The following is an 18,785-nucleotide window of genomic DNA, read 5'->3' on the forward strand; positions in this document are numbered from 1 at the left end:
TTGTAAAATACATATTTTTATAGTCCAAAAACAAACATAATGGATATTTTCAATTTTTTGACCAAAATCATGCCTTAACCCTATGAAAGAAACCCAATATGGTGATCATGTAACATCGATATATTTATAGTCTAAGAGGGTATTTTTTTCTAATAGATGATCAATTTTCCTCGTTTCTTGCTGACTGCACGACATATCGATATACCTTTTTACTTACTGCTTGACCGGGATATTGACTTTTGACTTGATTTATGAATGAATTAATGACTTGTCTTGACTGTATAGTCTTGGTGGATTGCATGTCTGTGCTAGTTTATTTCTTGGTTTATTTACTGTGAACTTTGTGATGAATCTCAAATCTACCTTGCATTGCCCAAACTGCCAGGGGGTGGAGGAGGGGGGGGGGGGGGTGGGTGGGTACTACCTTTCGGCGCTATGGACTATGAGATCGTTTGAGTCACAAACAATAAATTTTGAAGCTGGAAGGGTGGTCAGAATAAGAAAACAACAATTTGGGGTATTGGTTTGGCACGCGAGAAATCACTTAACTATTGTAAACGAACTGAACGAGAATTAGCAAGGAGAATTAGCATTTTCATCACTTGGGGAATAAAAGAAGTTCACAGTATCAAGGAAAAAGGTCTTGGATAACTCTTTGTGTAATTTTTTCAGACTGACTTTATCAATGATTTGTTTATATCGCAAAATGCGCCACAAATGAGAGCGTTATAAATTCTTTTTATTTCCAGTGTGCTGCAGAATCGTAGTCTTCTTTGCAGTTGTCCTTGAGTTCGTCACGCAAGGCGTTTGCCTCTGCGTGACGACACCAAGAGCCACTTCAAGGAAGACTGCACCTTTCTATTCATAAGAATTAGACACAGTCAAGATATTTTTTGTCTTGTATTTTCTGAAAATCACTTATTTGTGGCGTACTTTGCGTCGACATGCAAGGTGTTTTTTTAAAGATTAGTCTGATGTTTACCACAAAGAGTTACCAAGAGTTTATCAAAAACAGAACTTAGCTCTCTCTCTCTTGATTTAAACCAGCTAGTACTTCAAGCTCAAAATACGAGTGTTGGTGCGACTTTGAGAAAGACCTTAAGGTGTTTTGCTACATTTTTTTCGGAGACCATACCGATATTTTTCGTTAGCCTTAGTGCGAGTATTTTCAATGTTTTACATTCAAAAGTGCAGTAAAATTCAAACTGAAATGTACTAGTCATGAATGTATGCCCGTCCGCATTAATTTGGAAAAATTAGCATAACGTCAAAACAGTGAATGTTGTAACACAGATTTTTGGCCGCTTCATAGGCTACGTTTGCCTTGAAATTTCAAGGTGTTACGGTGAATCAATCTTGATGAAAGTTTCAGACATTATTATGCACGTCATGAAGATTATTTGATGAGGTATAAAAATAATTCTGTCAAGCCGTTCTAGAGATATACAGAAAAGTGCTAAAAATCAAAATTTAGAATAAAGTTGCATTTACACAGGTGGTGAGATAAAAACTTAGTTTTCAGGATCGCATGAAAGAAAATACACCAAAATTTCCAAGCAGCGAAATATGATATTAAGCAGCATTCGGACGTTACTTAGGATTAATTTGAGTCATTTAGAACTTTTTTATTAAACAATTTATCACGGCTATTCAATCCAAAATCAGTCAGTGGTGAAAACTTCAAAGCGATCAGACAAGGGTAAAATCTCTTTTTAAGACGAATGAAATCAAAAATATCGGTATGGTCTCCGGAAAACTCTGTCGAAACACCTTAAAATACTGCTTATCAGCAAAATTATAAGAATTTGCGTGGGCGAAATTTCTCTTAATGGTGTTGCCAAGTCCTGTTTTGTTTTTCCAAGTTCGCATCGACACTTGTACTTTGTTGTTGAAGTACTTATGGTTCTCTCAAACGTAAAGGCTCGGACACAGTGAAGCATTGCGCGCAGTAAATTTACGTCGTTTTTTAGCGCGGAGATTGTTGCGTGCGATGTGTGAAGAAAAGCAATTTGTTCAATTCAATAAATCCTTAACAACATTGAATGCAACAATCGCTTGGTTGGAAAACGGTGTAGGTTAAAGATTAGTTTATACTAGCGACATAGACGCAGGCAAAACCGGTACAACTGAGTTCAGTGAGATAGTCAACAACAAAAGGATAAGCAGAAACATGGAAAGAAGGAACACACTCATTCTTTTCTTGATCATCAGTAATTCACAACATTAAAGAGCAAGCGCAAGAAGAATAAAACGAACCCGTTTGATTTTCTTGTACTTGTGCTTTAAGACTATTGCGTTTATTACTGGTGAGAATGGAAAGAATAAGTGCGTATTTTCTCATGTGTTTGTGTTTATTCTTGTGCTGTTACGTCCGCACTTAACTTGTGCTTTTGTTTATGTCGCTGGTGTAAAGTAGTCCTTACTACGCGCAATGTTTTGCTGTGTCTGAGCCTTTAGGGTGTTTATCTGGTTCACTCAAGTAGTTGGATTACAAAGTAAACATCACGGGTACTGAAGATAACAATACTTTATTGAAGGAATAAAACTTGTCTCTGTTGTCCATTTATTTACAATAAAAAAACAGAAAAAAAAGTAATCTAGCCTCCCTCGCCCCTGCCGGACTGCTTCCACTCTGCTCCGAGTCGGTGTTCATTCTTCTGTCCTCATTTAATATTCCAACTTTAAAATCCTGGTCTGTTTTATCTGATCCCTTCATTCAAGCTGGGGGCAGTTGGACACTTAGAAAATTCAGCAGTTTGTTCCCAAGTGGGGTGGGCAGCGTAGAGGAAAGTGAGAGTTTGCTCTTCATGCCCTCAGGGTCTCATTCATTTTTGTCACAATACCACACCAAAATAATTTGGAATAAAAATTAGCCAATGTAATTTGTGGTGAAAAGTTAAATTTTTATCGAAGTTGCGTGTCTACAAATTCAATATATCGTAAATGCCCAAGAGCCGTAGACAAGAAAAAAAAGGGCCCTACCAGAGTGAAACTCAGTACTCAGTGCGCTTCCGTCGGCAAACGAAGGCAAGAATTGAACACAGAATCCCGCTTAGTCTGACCGGACCTTCATTCCTCAAACTTCACCAAAGAGCACAAGTCAATAATAATCTCTCCTATGAGAGCTTCTGATACTGGATTTCTTTCGCCCTATTTAATGTTTAGTTTTTAGACCTAAATCAAAAGAAATTTGGTTGTCTTTTCGTTTTTATGCTACTATTGCTGTCAATCTAATATTTCGAAATTTCTGAAAGCAATTAAACAACATTTTGAAGCAAAGTTTACGCGTTGCTGATTCAGTGCCGCATATATTTTGCTTCAAAATGTTTTGATTAATTCAAAATTAACCTGCTCTTATGATTAAAGGCTGCAGTTATTTGAAATCCTCGCCACTTCGGCGTTCGAAAAGGGTTTATTTTTCCTAAGGAAAATTAACGCGAGAGAATTATAAACCTATTCAAAGTTATTGTGTCTAGGAAAAATTTTGGTTTTATTTATCTATCTAGCCGTGATGCTTTTCTGCATAATAATTTAATTATCCAAAGATTCAGTGCCGCATAAATTGCGCTCCTAGATGTTTTGTTTAATTTAAAGTAAACCTTCCCTAATGATATTAAGTTGCGGTTATTTAAAATCAGTCAGTTTTCGAAAAAATGTTTATTCTTTTCTTGAGGAAATTAGCTTGGGAGAAAAGGTTAATGTTTTCGGAAAAATTTGGATTCGAGGTTTAGTCTTTTATTTATGCAGCTTGCCGTGATGCTTTCCGCATAATAATTAAATTAACCCAATCTTAAGTTCCCTCGAGATTTTTAGCTGTAGTCACGATAGTCACGCCAGCCGACTTCAACAGCCTTGCATGACGACCGTGACAATAGCTCTTCAAAAAGCGTGGAAACACCATAAAGCAGCTGCATAAAATAAAATGGCCGTGACTGAAATGGATACTTTAAAACGAGATTCCGATAAAGGACTGGAGATGGCCAAGAAAGACTAAGGGCCTGTTTACATGGAGGTGGGGGACCCCAGGTAGGTGAGGTAACTCGCTTAGGTTGGGTAACCCTCCTGTTCATATACTCTTTCATTTTAATTTTATCACGTTTACATGATAGGTGGAATGACCTGCCACGTGCTACCTCACCTATCTGGGGTCCCCCACCTCAACGTAAACAGGCCCTAAAAAATTGTCCTAAAACAGAATGGATCACTTGGTCCCAGTCCTAAACCGGAAACCCAATTTTAAAAGTATCAATTGAAGTCACCACCAAGAAAATATCCGCGGAAATCGATGTCATATGTTTATAAAACTAACCGAGCCTTAACTATTTAAGTCAAATTAACCGATTTATCACACAGTCAATGGAAATCTACTCTATGCTCTTTTTGACAACAAGAAAATAGAGCAGACTACCACAGCTGTCTGATTAATCAAGCTAATTGACCAGTCGTTATTGTATTTCCTAATGGTTTAACACCTAAGAATTTCGATTTTTATGAAACAAAAAAATTACTTAAATAGAACATCAACAGCCACGTTTGTTTGCTTGTTATTTTCAGTTGACTAAAAACAACAGGCAAAAAAAAAAATAGATGTTGATGAAACCTAACGTAGTTTTAATTATTTTGAAATATTTAGGAAAAAGATGTCAGACCTATTATATGAGCGGTGTTTTGTTTATGTTGGTTTAATGATTCAAAAGCTACAAGAAATTATTGCATTTTTGGGAAAAATTAAGAACAAAACAGGTTTTTATGCGACTTCTATTTTGTTAAATGTTTTGGAAAGCTATCTATATTTGCTACGCGAGGGTTAGGTTTAGAAGAGAAATCCATAACCAGTTGCCCTCATTAGAGAGATTCTTAGAGACTATCAGCTCAATTTGATGCAGTTTGTGAAAATTCAGGTAAGTCAAACTAGTGCAATTCAGTGTCCAGTTCTTGCCAACGAGTCCTCCTTCCACACACCTTTCCTTAAGTTTTCGAGCACAATGCTAGCACCCCCGTAAATCAAATCCAAGACAGATGAACATTTCCAGATATATTGTTTGCAGACAAGCTCCCTCTTGGGTCGAAATGCTTTTTAATTTGGAAAAAGGTGTGGTATCACAACAAAATGAATGAAACCCTAAAAACATGAGAAGCAAACTCTCACCTTCCTTCACGTTGTCCTCCCCACTTGGGAACAAACTGCCAAATCTTTCAAGTGCCAAACTGCCCCCAGCAAGAATTACAGAATCAGATAAAGTTTCCCAGGACTTCTCCGTTGGAATATCTCAGAGGACATCAGAAACACACCTTCTCAGAGACAGAGCTTCCACAGCCCAGCAGGGGCGAGGTTGGCTAGATTAAACTTGACCTTTCCCAAGTGATGGGCTCCTAATCTTGTGAGTGTGCCACCTGATATCTGAAATTAAATAAGAAGCTAAAATTCTAAGTAGAAAATGCAAGCCCATTAGCACTTTAAAACATAATAGCCCTGCATTACTTGGTGTTACAATAAAATTCCGAAAAAGGGAAAAAAGTTAGTTATAATCCTAATTTTTACTAGTTTTTTTATAACAGCATATTACTACCAGAGAATAGCAACATGCTAACCTGCTGAGGAGCAAAAACCTAGAGTGAAAAAAAAAACAAACTAACAAACTAACAACTGATATTTAAGAAGGAACCATTGTAACACCAAGAAATGTGGGCGTGCATATTATAAAATAATAATCTACACTTAAACAGAATGTGATGGTAACCAATAGTCTGCAGTCTAAAGAAAAGAACCTTGAATACGCTCCTAGGATGTTTGAAAGCTATTCCAAAACTTATTTGAGTTCTCCAATGGAAAAACCGTTGCAAAGATGCAATCTTGTAAGTTGTGAAATCAGTGCTAATTTTTGTTTCTAGATCTGGACTAGAATGAAAGTTGGCAATAATAAAGAAAAACAGACCAGTGATGACCTTATATAAACACTATTAAATAGCTGCATAAATAAAATATTAAATTAACCTGAAACATTAAACTAACCTGAATGATGTACCTAAGTTGACACCCAGAGCTTTGTATTACTGAAGATTAACCCTTACATGCTAAGCATTTTTGTATTTTTTGGCTTTGTTTTGTTTCTGTTTGTTGGTGGTAAACTTTTAGCAGGCAGCAAGAACTTATGCCTTGTACTATATGCCAAATAATTAGATTTGAGATCATGAACTAACTTAAATCTTTTCTTTGTGGTTCTATATAAAGATGATCCAAAACGTTTTTAAATTGACTTTTTTCAATGCAGATACAGAAATACTAACCTTAGTCTCTGGCTATAAACGATTTATGCTAGTGAAAGTTCAATTTATGCTAATTGAAGCCTGGTTAAAGGTCTTAATTGTGCTAAAGAGCTTGCTGTTTGTTGTGTAAATAATATAGGCTTATGATGGACCAATGATGTTTTACAATTTGGCTTCCCTTCACTACAATACCAACCAGAACTCCTATTAATTCCCTATAAGTTGACTAATTAAATGCAGTAATTCCCAAAGAAATTAAAAGAACCAAAGTCTTAATAATCCTTGAATAACTAAAGAGTCCTGGTAGTTTGCAGTGACATGAAACAATTATGCAAAATAATGGTCTAATGACAAATGGTAACAATAATAAAAATAAATATGCAAAGGAAGCAATATTGCTAATCACACTCCCACCCAATTGCTGCAATTCTGGAGGCAAAAAATTTCAAAGTGAAATATGATTTCCTGAATTTTTCCCAGGGTACCTGCAGGCTGAAATGTAATAATAATATGCAAACGATCACATTAACTATAATTTGTGTTTCAGTGCTTAAGTTTCTTTTTTACCCCTAGATAGACATACAGTATAAACAAATGAGTTTTTGACCAAATTTCATGAGTCTTCATTTTTTAACTGCTTCCTTTGCTTATAAATCAAGAACAACCCAGCTAAATGATCAATTTGCCTGATGTGGAAAAAAACTGCATCTGAAAACAATATTTCCCAGATTACTCATCGAAATAAACATCATTAACCTGGAAAAGGCAGATGATGCACGCCCTTCCATGAAATTTGGGCAATGAGTTGTTGATTGCTATATACTAGTACTATCAGTAATTATTAAGCAATAAATATTATTGCTAAAAATAAAGACAAATTAATGACCAAAGGATATTTTTCATCTAGCAAACCCAGTGATGTTAAACAAGATTCCAAAGAGCAGTTTGAAACTATAGGTACCAGTTTTCAGCCAAAATTGAATCTATTTAAGTCTCCAATTCAAATGCATGCAGACTGGTGTGTAAAAATATTTTTAAAAATTGCTAGTAATTTGTCCAATATTCTATAGAAAACAAAACAATGGTAACCTCAATGTATTGAAGCAAGATAGTTACTATGGTTTATGATTGGATTACAATAACTTATCGTCAAGCATTTGTTCTGGAAACCTTTTTTGTGTTTCAGACCACATTATGTGATTTTCCCTACCCTACTTCAGGTACGAACTGTTGTCTTCAAAATAATATCTCCTATCCAATGCCCTGGTTCCAGAATGCACAAAATCTTACTATCTCATACTTAAACATTTCTGAATGTATATCTTTATACATAGGGGTAAATATATAGCTTATGTAAGGGAATACTCCCTCCCAAAGACCTACACCCTCCTACTGAAATTTCCAGGGAAAGAAAAGATATTTCAGAAACAAAAACATAACATCTTATAAAAGCCAACAGCTGACTTATCCAATCCCAATGAGCTTGGATACTGGCACCTAGAAAACTGGTGGTGGGAACCTTAAGATATCAAGGAAGGCACAAGGAGGTATCCATGGCAACCTGCAAGCAGCAACCTTAAAAGTGGCCCCACCAATTGTCACACTGATTTAATCATTAAACTAATGAAACAAAAACCCGTGCTTGAAATGTGACCTAAACCTTCCGTAAACTTAAGATTGTTTGACTCGCACTGTAGTCACAAGTTAATGGATATTGTGTTAAACAAAACCATATCCCGAAAAAAGCGACAAAATTTTGTTACACCACTGCTGGTTTCCCCATGAAACAATGTTCACAGAACAAGGATAAAAATTTTATACTAATGACCGATCACTTAGTATCTAGGTCGTGTTTCTGATTGGTTGTGCCGTGTGGGAATTTGCCTCAAACAAAGAGAATTACATCCCAAATCTGGGTAGTGATATGTCATCAGTATAGAATTTCTGCTCTCCTTCCTCAGACGTTGCTTCGTGGCATCCCAAAATGCTGGCTGCTCAGTGGAATCTTGTAGTGGAAATGTTACACTTAACTAAACTATGGTTGAAAAAACAGGCGCCAGGGAACAATTTGCAAATTGAAGACAAAAACTTAACATTCCTTGACAGCGTTGATTCATCCGATAAAACAAACCCTACAAGTAAATGTAATACTGATAAATGACACTTCCCAATGGCCTCTGTTTGTGCAATGGTGGCACACACACTGGAATTATTACTAATAAAGTGGAATTAACTTTAAGATAATCAGTGAATTAATTTCAGTTTGTCACATGACTGAAAAAGTGTCTAGATGCATATAAATGTTAAAGATTTTCGAACATTCCACCTGCCCTCATTAAGAGAGCCATAAAAATTAATTTTCCCTGATAAAAGGCAAATATTTTATTTCTGTAAATTTCAGTATTTTCTAGAAGCCCTCACAATACTAAAAAGTAATTTCTGAAAGTTGATATTTGTTTTCCAAAAAACCACAGCTATTTTAAGGAAGTTTTTTTCAGTCATACAACAACTGGGTAGTTAACTGATTATTGTGTTTTATGTGATATGTAATATTAAAGTTCTATTCTCACATTTAAGAAAATGTTGAGTGAATGGGGGGTTGTGGAACAACAGCTGGGTGAAAAACCTCCCCATACGTCCACTTGCTCCTAGGAGGAAAACCCCAGGCCAGCTGTACCCCGCATTCAGGCCTCCCGGGCAGGGCCAAAAATTTTGAATTATTTTTATCATCAGGATTTAGATGATATTATTATTGGCCTCTGTTTGTGCAATGGTGGCACACACACTGGAATTATTACTAATAAAGTGGAATTAACTTTAAGATAATCAGTGAATTAATTTCAGTTTGTCACATGACTGAAAAAGTGTCCAGATGCATATAAAAGTAAAAGATTTTCGAACATTCCATCTGCTCTCATTAAGAGAACATTGAAAATTAATTTTCCCTGAAGAAAGGCAAATATCTAATTTCTGTAAATTTCAGACTATTTTCTAGAACCCGTCACAATACTTAAAGAGTAATTTCTGAAAGTTGCAATTTGTTTTCCAAAAACCACAGCTATTTTAAGGAAGTTTTTTTCAGTCATACAACAACTGGGTAGTTAACTGATTATTGTGTTTTATGTGATATATATAATATTAAAGTTCTATTCTCACATTTAAGAAAATGTTGAGTGAATGGGGGTTGTGGAACAACAGCTGGGTGAAAAACCTCCCCGTACGTCCACTTGCTCCTAGGAGGAAAACCCCAGGCCAGCTGTACCCCGCATTCAGGCCTCCCGGGCAGGGCCAAAAATTTTGAATTATTTTTATCATCAGGATTTAGATGCTATTATTATTGCTATTACTTAAAGAGTGAGATAATATTAAACTAAGATGTTTAAAAATAATAATTATACCATTTCTAGTGAATTAAAATACAAACCAGACGTTGCAAGACTCTGCACTATCCACAGCCCAACTCTTGCACCAGGTACACATGATCTCTCATATTACTTGCCCTCTGAGGTTCTTGTGCTAGGTGCATGTGATGTAATTCAACCAGCTGTCTAGTTTGCCCTCTAGTCTGTCCTCTTCATTATCCATTTGCCTTGTGCATGTTCCATGTGATGTCATTCAGCCAGCTGTCTGGTTTGCCCCCTAGTCTATCCTGTCCATTATCCAGTTGCCTTGTACAAGTTCCATGTGATGTCACTCAGCCAGCTGTCTGGTTTGCCCTCTTGTCTGACCTGTCCATTATCCAGTTGCCTTGTACAAGTTCCATGTGATGTCACTCAGCCAGCTGTCTGGTTTGCCCTCTAGTCAGTCCTCTTCATAATCCACTTGCCTTGTGCAAGTTCCATGTGATGTCATTCGCCCAGCTGTCTGGTTTGCCCTCTAGTCTGACCTGTCCATTATCCAGTTGCCTTGTACAAGTTGCATGTGATGTCATACAGCCAGATGTCCAGTTTTCATCCTAGACTGTCCTCTCCATTATTCAGCTGCATTGTACTAGGTGCATGTTATGTCATCCACCTGGTTGATTTGTTCCCCTCTAGTGTCCAACACTGTGCACCCATTAACGTAAGCCTTTCTCAGTCTACCAGGCTTGTAGTTGCTTCCTGTTGGACAAGAAAAAGAATTCAATTTACATGAACATTAATTTTACATTTAAATGTACATTTTTGTGCTTGAAGTGCTTCTACCATGATGGATTCTGAGTGACAGGTAAAAGAAAGGGGAAATTGGATAATCACAAACTACTGTATGCATTCTTCTAATGCATTAATATCCATTGTGTGATGTGCCAGTGCTTTAAAAAAGAAAAACACAATGACAACTTCAACAACAAATATTTTTTGTGATGTTTCTGAGGAAGAAGTGGGTAAACTAAGTTGCTTTCCCTAAAATAAAGAATGAAATGCATTTTTAACAGGAAAAAGCTAGATCCAATTTTAGTAGATTCTTTACGACATATACAGACAGTGCTTTAATTGAACCATATATAGGTGACAGGTCCAGGCCCCGCCACGGTGTTCAGTGTTGGACATGATTACGTAGGTACTACTCATCATTAGCCCGAATTTCAGATGATTACTTTGAGTTGTTTTTCTCCCTCGGCAACGTCTGAATCGACCAGCCATTAATGCCATCCAGTGATGTCACTACCCAAAAACTGGGTAGCGATTATGATTGGTCGATTGTCAAAACATTTGCATAATTATGTACAATTATGAGACATTTTTGCTGGATTTGTAGTTCAATATTTCAGCGGAAGGAATGCCTGGCATGCTTGCATGGAGCAGAGTTTAAAAAGTTCAATAATCATTATTTTAAACAGCAACATTGCCCTTGTCTTCGAAACTATGAATCGTTAAATTGAACCACGAATGATCCGGAGAGTCTGTAGGTTTTTCATGTAGAGCTGCTTTGTGGTTTTGGCAGGGATTTTGTTTATGCAAAGTTTTCTGAGATTTAAGTTAATTTGACCTTCTTTTCATTTCCACTGTCAAGTTAAATGATTCTGTTTGCTTTTCTTTCATGTTTTCTTTCTTCTTCGTTAAGGACCTTCTTTTCGATTAAAGCAAATTGTTGTGTTTTTGAAGTACTCCAAGCGTGTATTTCATCGCGTGATTGCGATCAAGTTTGATTATTGAATTACAACAGATTCATTCAGAGCACTGCATGCAGTTGACAGTTGAGTGTAATGTAGACATTTCCGGACGACATCTCTTTATTTGCCCGTAGAAAATTGTGTTTAACTTTTTGCATGAATTAAAAAGCAAATAAGACATAGTGACATCACTGGACAGCATTAACAGCCGGTCAATTCAGACGTTACTGAGGGAATACAAAAAAACGACGCAAAGTAATCATCTGAAATTCAGGCAAGTTCATAAAAGAATTAACCCTTTAAGCCCCAAGATCCACATACAAATTCTCCAGACAAGTCTCTATACATTTCCTTTAAGAATATTGAGAGAATTTGCCATAACATCAAAGCGTCCTCCCTTTGATAATCAATTTAGTAATTCTCATAAACTTTACTCTTGATGATCTGCTGCTGTTGTTAGGAGAAAATTGATGTTGGTCACTCTTAGGACCTAAAGGGTTAAGCCCAGCACTGAACAATGATAGGGGCCTGGATCTGGTGCCATTAAAATGATTAATAGCTGACTCAAACATTTGACTAATTAAAATGTTGGGATAACATTGAAATATCTTTGGTAAAACTATCTTTGCTCTGAGTACAACAAAATCATTATAGATTATCTGATAAAAGGAAAAATTGGCTGTCAGTTCATCAGTCAATCAACCATTCAAACAGTTGGCCAGTCAGTTAATCAATCAAACAGTCAGTCCATCAGCCAATCAACCATTGAAACAGGCAGCCAGTTACTTAATCAATGAAACAGTTGGTACATCAGTCAATCAACCATTCAAAAAGTTAGCCAGTCAGTGTAGTGTATAGTGATGTCCAAGTGTGGAAATGAATGCAAGTGGTATAATACGCTCAGGATCTAAAGAATTTACATGTATTTATATAGCGCGTGTTAAATTTATTCTGTTAGTTTTTTTGGTTTAGAGTAAGCGTGTAATGGATGTGAATAAACCGTGTTTAACTTACAACTGTAACTGCAGTGTAATACATTAACGACGAGAATTTTGAGGATTTCATTGAGGTTTTCAGGAGTTTTGTCTGGAATTTCGTAGGTGATTTTGTCAGGGATTAATTTCAGAGATGCCAGGATGCAGTGGATCAGGCGAAACTGACATGACAAGCGGTGGTGTTAGCGGTTCTAGAATGGCCCAGTCACTTTAGATGTCAGTGGATAGGAACCATTTAATCCGAAGGGAGAGGCACACAATTTAAGTCAGCGGTGGGAGAGATGGAAGCAACCGTTTAGTTTGTACACGACGGGAAAGGTGTTTTGAACAAAGCTCAAAAGCAAGCTCTTCCGTTGCATCAGTTGCCAGTATGGACATTCAAGAAATTTACAATGTATTTCTCATTAGCCAGTGATGGTAAGGATGCAAGTTTTGAGGCAACCCTTCAGGTGCTTGATAATTATTTTGTTCCCAAGTCAAACATTCCTTTTGAGAGACATTTGTTTAGACAAAAAAATTAATGTCGCAGGAGAGTGGAGAAAATGTGTACCAGTTTGTGTCTAGATTGTGTCAACAAGCAGTGACTTGTGAATTTGGCATCAAGTGTTACTCGAGCCATTTGCACAAGAAGTTCCTGGAAAAGGAAGGGACCATTACATTTGATGAATTGTTATGGGTTGTGAGATCTCAAGAAGCAGGTGATCAACAACTGAGGCCTGGCGCACGCTACTGGTGTACATGGCTAAAAATCTCACATGGTTTGGCTCTTATGAACTTATTAAAACTCAGATCGCATCGATATTTGGCAATAAGTTAAAGTTTATACAAAGCTTTCCATTGAATATTTTTTTTCTGGCTGTAAGACAAAATAAAATTAAAATATGAAAAATATGGCTTAAAATGGGACCATTTTTTAACAGCTCGTGTAACATTTAGAGTCTCACCACGCATATTGTGGGATTTCTCTGTTTCTGTTAATGGTACTTTTGAAAAATTTCTCCACAGAGGTCACTGACTTATGAGTACTAACTGTATTAAAAATTACTGAACACAATGACAAAACAACAAAGTTTAGGACGTTTTCAGAAAGATGTTCCATGCCATCTCTGTGCAGCCCAAATGTCAATGTAAAAGATTGCTTTTGATTGACTTTCTTTTGTTGTTAAGAGGAGAAATAATAATTTTTTGAATGCTCATAAGTTAAACCTTCCTTATAGACTCACTGTTAAGACTTCGGGAAACCCATTTTTATGCTAAGATCAAATATTTAAAGTTAGAAAGCATTTTTTAACATGAAAATTTATAAACTGTGTGCTGGACCGAAAATCGGATTCTAGAGTGTGCTTTGGCACAAAGAGTTTGTGCCTAAAATGTGCCTAAGATGTGCACAAAGTGTGCATTTTTAGTTTTCTACAACTTTTATTGGCTATTTTTGTGCCTTACTTCTTCAGCTTTGCTTTTGTTATTATAGCTTTGACTTTGTTTCACAATTATTTTCTTTTAGAAACGAAAGAAAGCTCTATAAAATTACATGGCAATTGAAAAGGTTCAGACCATGTAATATTAGCGCATGTGAATTTCCACTTTATCCTTGGAGTCAACACGGACTGTCGAAGAATACTTTAATTTTCCTGAATTTCACCAAGGCTCAAAACTTACACTTCCTATACTTCTAACCGTATCATGTTTGATCTGAATTATTTTTGTAATTATTTGTACCAAGTTTGTTCTTTTTTCCAAGTTGGGTTACAAAGATTTTCAAAAAAGTGCACAATGTTGAATATTAATTAAGGCTAAACCATGCCCAAACCATGCCAAAACTGTGCCCAGACTGTGCCTAAAATGAGCCTTAGCAATATTTAAAAGGTGCCTTAACTGTGCCTGAAGTGTGCCTAATCTGTGCCTTTGCATGTTTTTTTTTCCTGTGCTTTGGCACAAAAACCATACCTTTTCTTGAGCACGAATCGTGCACAAGGCACAGTGTTACGCTCGTGTACACCAGTAGCATGTGCCAAGCCCTGAAGCAATACAATGTGGAACATGCAGAACAGCAAAATGCAGTGAGTGGAAAGGTGGATGGAAACAGGAATCCCAGGAAGTTGAAGACTTGCTTTAGTTGTGGACAGGAAGGACAATTAAGTCAGGGCAAAAGGTGCCTGGTGCAAGGTCAGGATTGCAGGAAGTGTGGTGTGATGGGCCATTTCAAAGTTAAATGGCCTCAACTCTAACGGCAAAGTGGTGCCCAGCCTGGATCCAAAGGAACAAGGAGTAGCCGAGGTGGACACGGTAGGGTTAGCAGAGGTGCAGGTGGATTTGGTCGAGATGGACGTAGACGTGAAGGACTAGGATGAGAGGCAAACTTTGAGACTGGAGGACCTGACCCTGGAGAAGAAGACAAACAGTATTCTTCCTAGGATTTTGGGAAGGCCAAGAGGTCTTCTGACTCAGAGTTTTGATAGTGCTTGTACGCTAAAAAAAATCAATTTGCTTTGACAAGCTTTTCTTTTTCACACATCTTGGGTTGACTGTCTGAGTTTTCCATTGTGAGTTGTGATAGTGCTTAAAATCTGAGGGCTGGAATTTCAGTTCTTACTCTGCATAAGCTCCCTGAAGGGCCCTCATGTTTGTCGGTCAATTTCAAGAAGGCTGTAGCTCGGTGAAATGAGAGCATCACAGGTTTAAACATATTCATCCAATGGTAAATCACTTTTACAATCAGTTAATTATTAGAAAACACACAAGTAAAAACAACATTGGATAATGTTTCATCAATGTTATTGAGTGATTTTGTCCCTGAAGTGCCCAGTTCTAGATGTCAACATAAGCATCCAATCGGATAGATCTTTGGTTTTAAGCCAGGCAGCAACGATTTTCCAGTGAATTAAGCCAGGCGGCCCACCTAGCCTTAAATACCTGGGGAGAACACTGTCAAAGGAGATTTTGCTATGTACACCAGATCATCAGCAAAGACCCTATTATGCCTTTTCAGTTGAACAGTTTAATGATTGCAAGGTGCACTGGTAATGCTGGTGGTGTGGATGTACCTGATGTTCTTATTGATTTGGGAGCTTCATGTAATGTTATGGGACAGCAGACCTGGGAATTACTAAAGCAGAAGGGGATCAAGTGTGAATCTCCCAAATCTGCAAAAGAACTTTTTGCTTACGGTGGTATAGAACCTTTGCTGACCCTAGGAACTTTTACAGCAGATGTCATGCAGGCTGGGTTTAAAAATGGAAGTCAGGCTGACTTTGGCGTGGTTGAAGGCAATGGTCATACACTGTTGGGCCATGAAACTGCCAGGGTGCTAAACCTTCTGTGTGTTGGTCCTTTTCAGGCAAACTGTGATGATGATTGGACAGTGATTTTAGAGAGAAATACAAGCACTTATTTAGTGGTGTTGGTTTTTTGAAGGGTTATGAGTTCAAACTGCATGTTGATGAGTCAGTGAAGCTCGTAGTGCAGCATGTACGTAGCATTCCTTTCAGGTTGCAAGAGAAGATGGATGAAAAGCTTGATGAATTTTTGGAACTCGACACTATAGAGGAAGTGCCGGAAGGGCCGTCAGGATGGATTTCCCCATTGGTGGTTGTTCCCGAAGGCAACGGTGACGTAAGGGTCTGTGCCGAGCTAATGAAGCAATTGTCAGGGAGTGGCATCCAATAATAATATTATACCAACCGTCGAAGAGCTTTCACAAGCAAGATTGATCTCAAGTGGGGTTTTCACCAGATTCCACTTAGTGAGGGAAGTCACCACTACTTTTGTCACATACTGAGGGCTGTATCAGTATAGGCAGTTGATGTTTGGAGTGACTTCAGCACTGGAGAAATACCAGCAGATCATCAGAGACGTGTTGAGGGGTTGTGCTGGGGTTGCCAACATTGCAGACAATCTTATTGTTTATGGGTGTGGCCTGGAGGAACAAGACAAGTGTCTTTATGGGGTGCTGGATAGGGTGAGTGAAGTGGGGTTGACAGTGAATGGAGACAAGTGTGAGTTAGGTTGTCGAAGCCTACATTCTTTGGCCATGAGTTGACTAGTGACAGCATACATGTAAATCCATGCAAAAAGAAGATAGCTGCTATTAGAGATGCAAGACCTCCCAAAGATACGAGTGAAGTACAATTGTTTATGATCTTGTCTAGTATTTCTCAAAAGTTCATGCCAGACATAGTGTCCATGGCCAAGCCTATTCAACAGTTGACCAGAAAGGACCTCGTGTTTCACTGTGCAGCAAACAGCTTTTGAGGAACTAAAGCATCTTATCACCCAGGCAGAGACACTGGCTAATTTTAAGGTTGGCTGCCGACATGAATCATTGCTGATGCTTCCCCAGTTGGCTTAGGGGTGGTTCTCACCCAGCAACAGGGAGGAATGTGGAGAGTTGTCTTGTACGCATCAAAGATCTTGGCTGTGTATAAAAGTGGGCCAGGGAAAAGGGGACAGGGACATCGGCACGCGTGTGTGGGGACTTAGGACTTGGGGACACAAGACGAGGGACTTGAGGACATCAAGTATGGGACGCGGGGAAGTCAAATACAGGGACGCAGGGGACGCGGGATGTGAATGATTATTGCAAAAGTCGGAGGTAAATGCAATATCTCTGTGTCATTTATGGTCAACATTAGATTCCATCTTCCAAAACCACATTGGACACCTTATGATGTTTACACAAAATATTTCTTTATAATTTTAAAATTATTTTGAATCGAATGCTATTACTCTACATAAATTTTGGTGACTGCAACCCACCTTACCCTGCTTTGGGCTCCAATATTCCATCAGCAAGAAGACCAGGACAACGGTTTCACTTTCTTCAATGCAGGGGGCCTTCACCGAGTCTTCGCTTCGTGAACAGGCATAGCGGAACCCTTAGGAGGGCAGGGTGGGTTGCCTTCACCAAAACATATTCACGAGGAAAGTGACTGAGATTGCATTTACCTCTGACTTTTGCAATAATTATTCACATCCCGCGTCCCCTACGTCCCTGTATTTGATGTCCCTGTGTCCCCATCCCCACGTCCCCGCGTCCCATACTTGATGTCCTCAAGTCCCTCGTCTGACATCCCCAAGTCCCAAGTCCCCACACACGCGTCCCGATGTCCCCATCCCCTTGTCCCCGTCCCACTTTTATACACAGCCAAAGATCTTAAGTGATGTGGAACAGCGCTACAGCCAAACGGGGAAGGAAGCGCTGGCCTTGGTTTTGGCATGTACAGTGTAAACAGTTCAACAGGTATGTTTCTGGACAAGGTTTTGAGTTGAAGACCGATCACAAGCCTCTAGAGAAGTATCTACTCCAGTACTTTCAAACCTTGCACCAGGATAGAGAGATGGGTCTTAAGGCTACAAGGGTACGATTGTAAAGCAGTGTACCACCCAGGAAAGACTAATATAGCAGACGCATTGTCCCACTTGAACTTGGATCATGTAGACCACAGAGAGGAGAACGACTATGTTAGAGCAATTGTTGAGGACTGTGAAAAGTCCTGTTCATGTAAATTTCCTAGAATATTTGCAGCTTTCTTGATTTGATCACGAAAAGAAACTTTTTCCGTTTTTTTTTAAATTTTTTTTTTTTCACTTACAGTTTGAACTAGTAGAGACCTTGTCTTTGTTGTCGAAGAATTTTAGTAGAAAGTAGGCCGCAGATATGACCCAGGTGATGAAATGTGTGAAGACAGGGAACAGGGACCAGTGTATATTTCCTTCGTATGCACAGGCCAAGGACGAATTATGTGCGTATGATGAGCTTTTGCTTCGGGGGCACAAAGATCGTGGTTCCCACGCTCCTGTTTGACAGGGTGGTGTAGTTTGCACACGAAGGGTACCTGTGTATAGTCAAAGCGAAACATCGACTCTGCGGTAAAGTTTGGTGACTGGGAATGGACAAGGACATTGAAAAGTTTTGTAGAGTCACTTCTGGTTATGAACCCCCACAGCTGATGTCCCATATTTTTCCTCCAAGTGCTCCTTGGCAGGACTGTGGAGCAGATCTGCTAGGATCCCTACCCACAGCAGAAAGTCTTATCGTGCTGGTCGATTACCACACTGTTGATTCCTACAGGTTGCTTTTATGAAGTCTACAACAAGCGCCAAGGACATCGAAGCACTTGCATCCATGTTTGCCAGATTTGGTTTTCCGTTCTCTTTAAGGACAGATAACGGCCCCCAATTCATATCTGAAGAGTGTCAAGCTCCAGAGGACAACACTGTTGTGGCCTAAAGCTGATGGAGAAGTGGAACGCCAGAATCGCTTATTACTTAAATGTCTACAGATCGCACATTTGGAGGGAAAGAACTGGAGAACTGAGTTGCTTGTATGGTTGACAGCGTACATAGCCACTCCGCATATGACGGGGACTACACCCTATTATATCATGTTTTACTGGGAAGTGAGATCCAAACTGCCACAACTAAAGAGAGAG

General features: G+C 38.5%; 1 pseudogene; it reads left to right on the forward strand.

Annotated features, from left to right (window-relative positions):
- The window catches only part of LOC140924802 (uncharacterized), a 451,675-nt pseudogene that overhangs the window by 263,274 nt on the left and 169,616 nt on the right, over positions 1 to 18,785 (forward strand).

This window comes from Porites lutea, chromosome 14 (genome assembly GCF_958299795.1).
Source record: "Porites lutea chromosome 14, jaPorLute2.1, whole genome shotgun sequence".
Lineage (NCBI taxonomy): Eukaryota > Metazoa > Cnidaria > Anthozoa > Scleractinia > Poritidae > Porites > Porites lutea.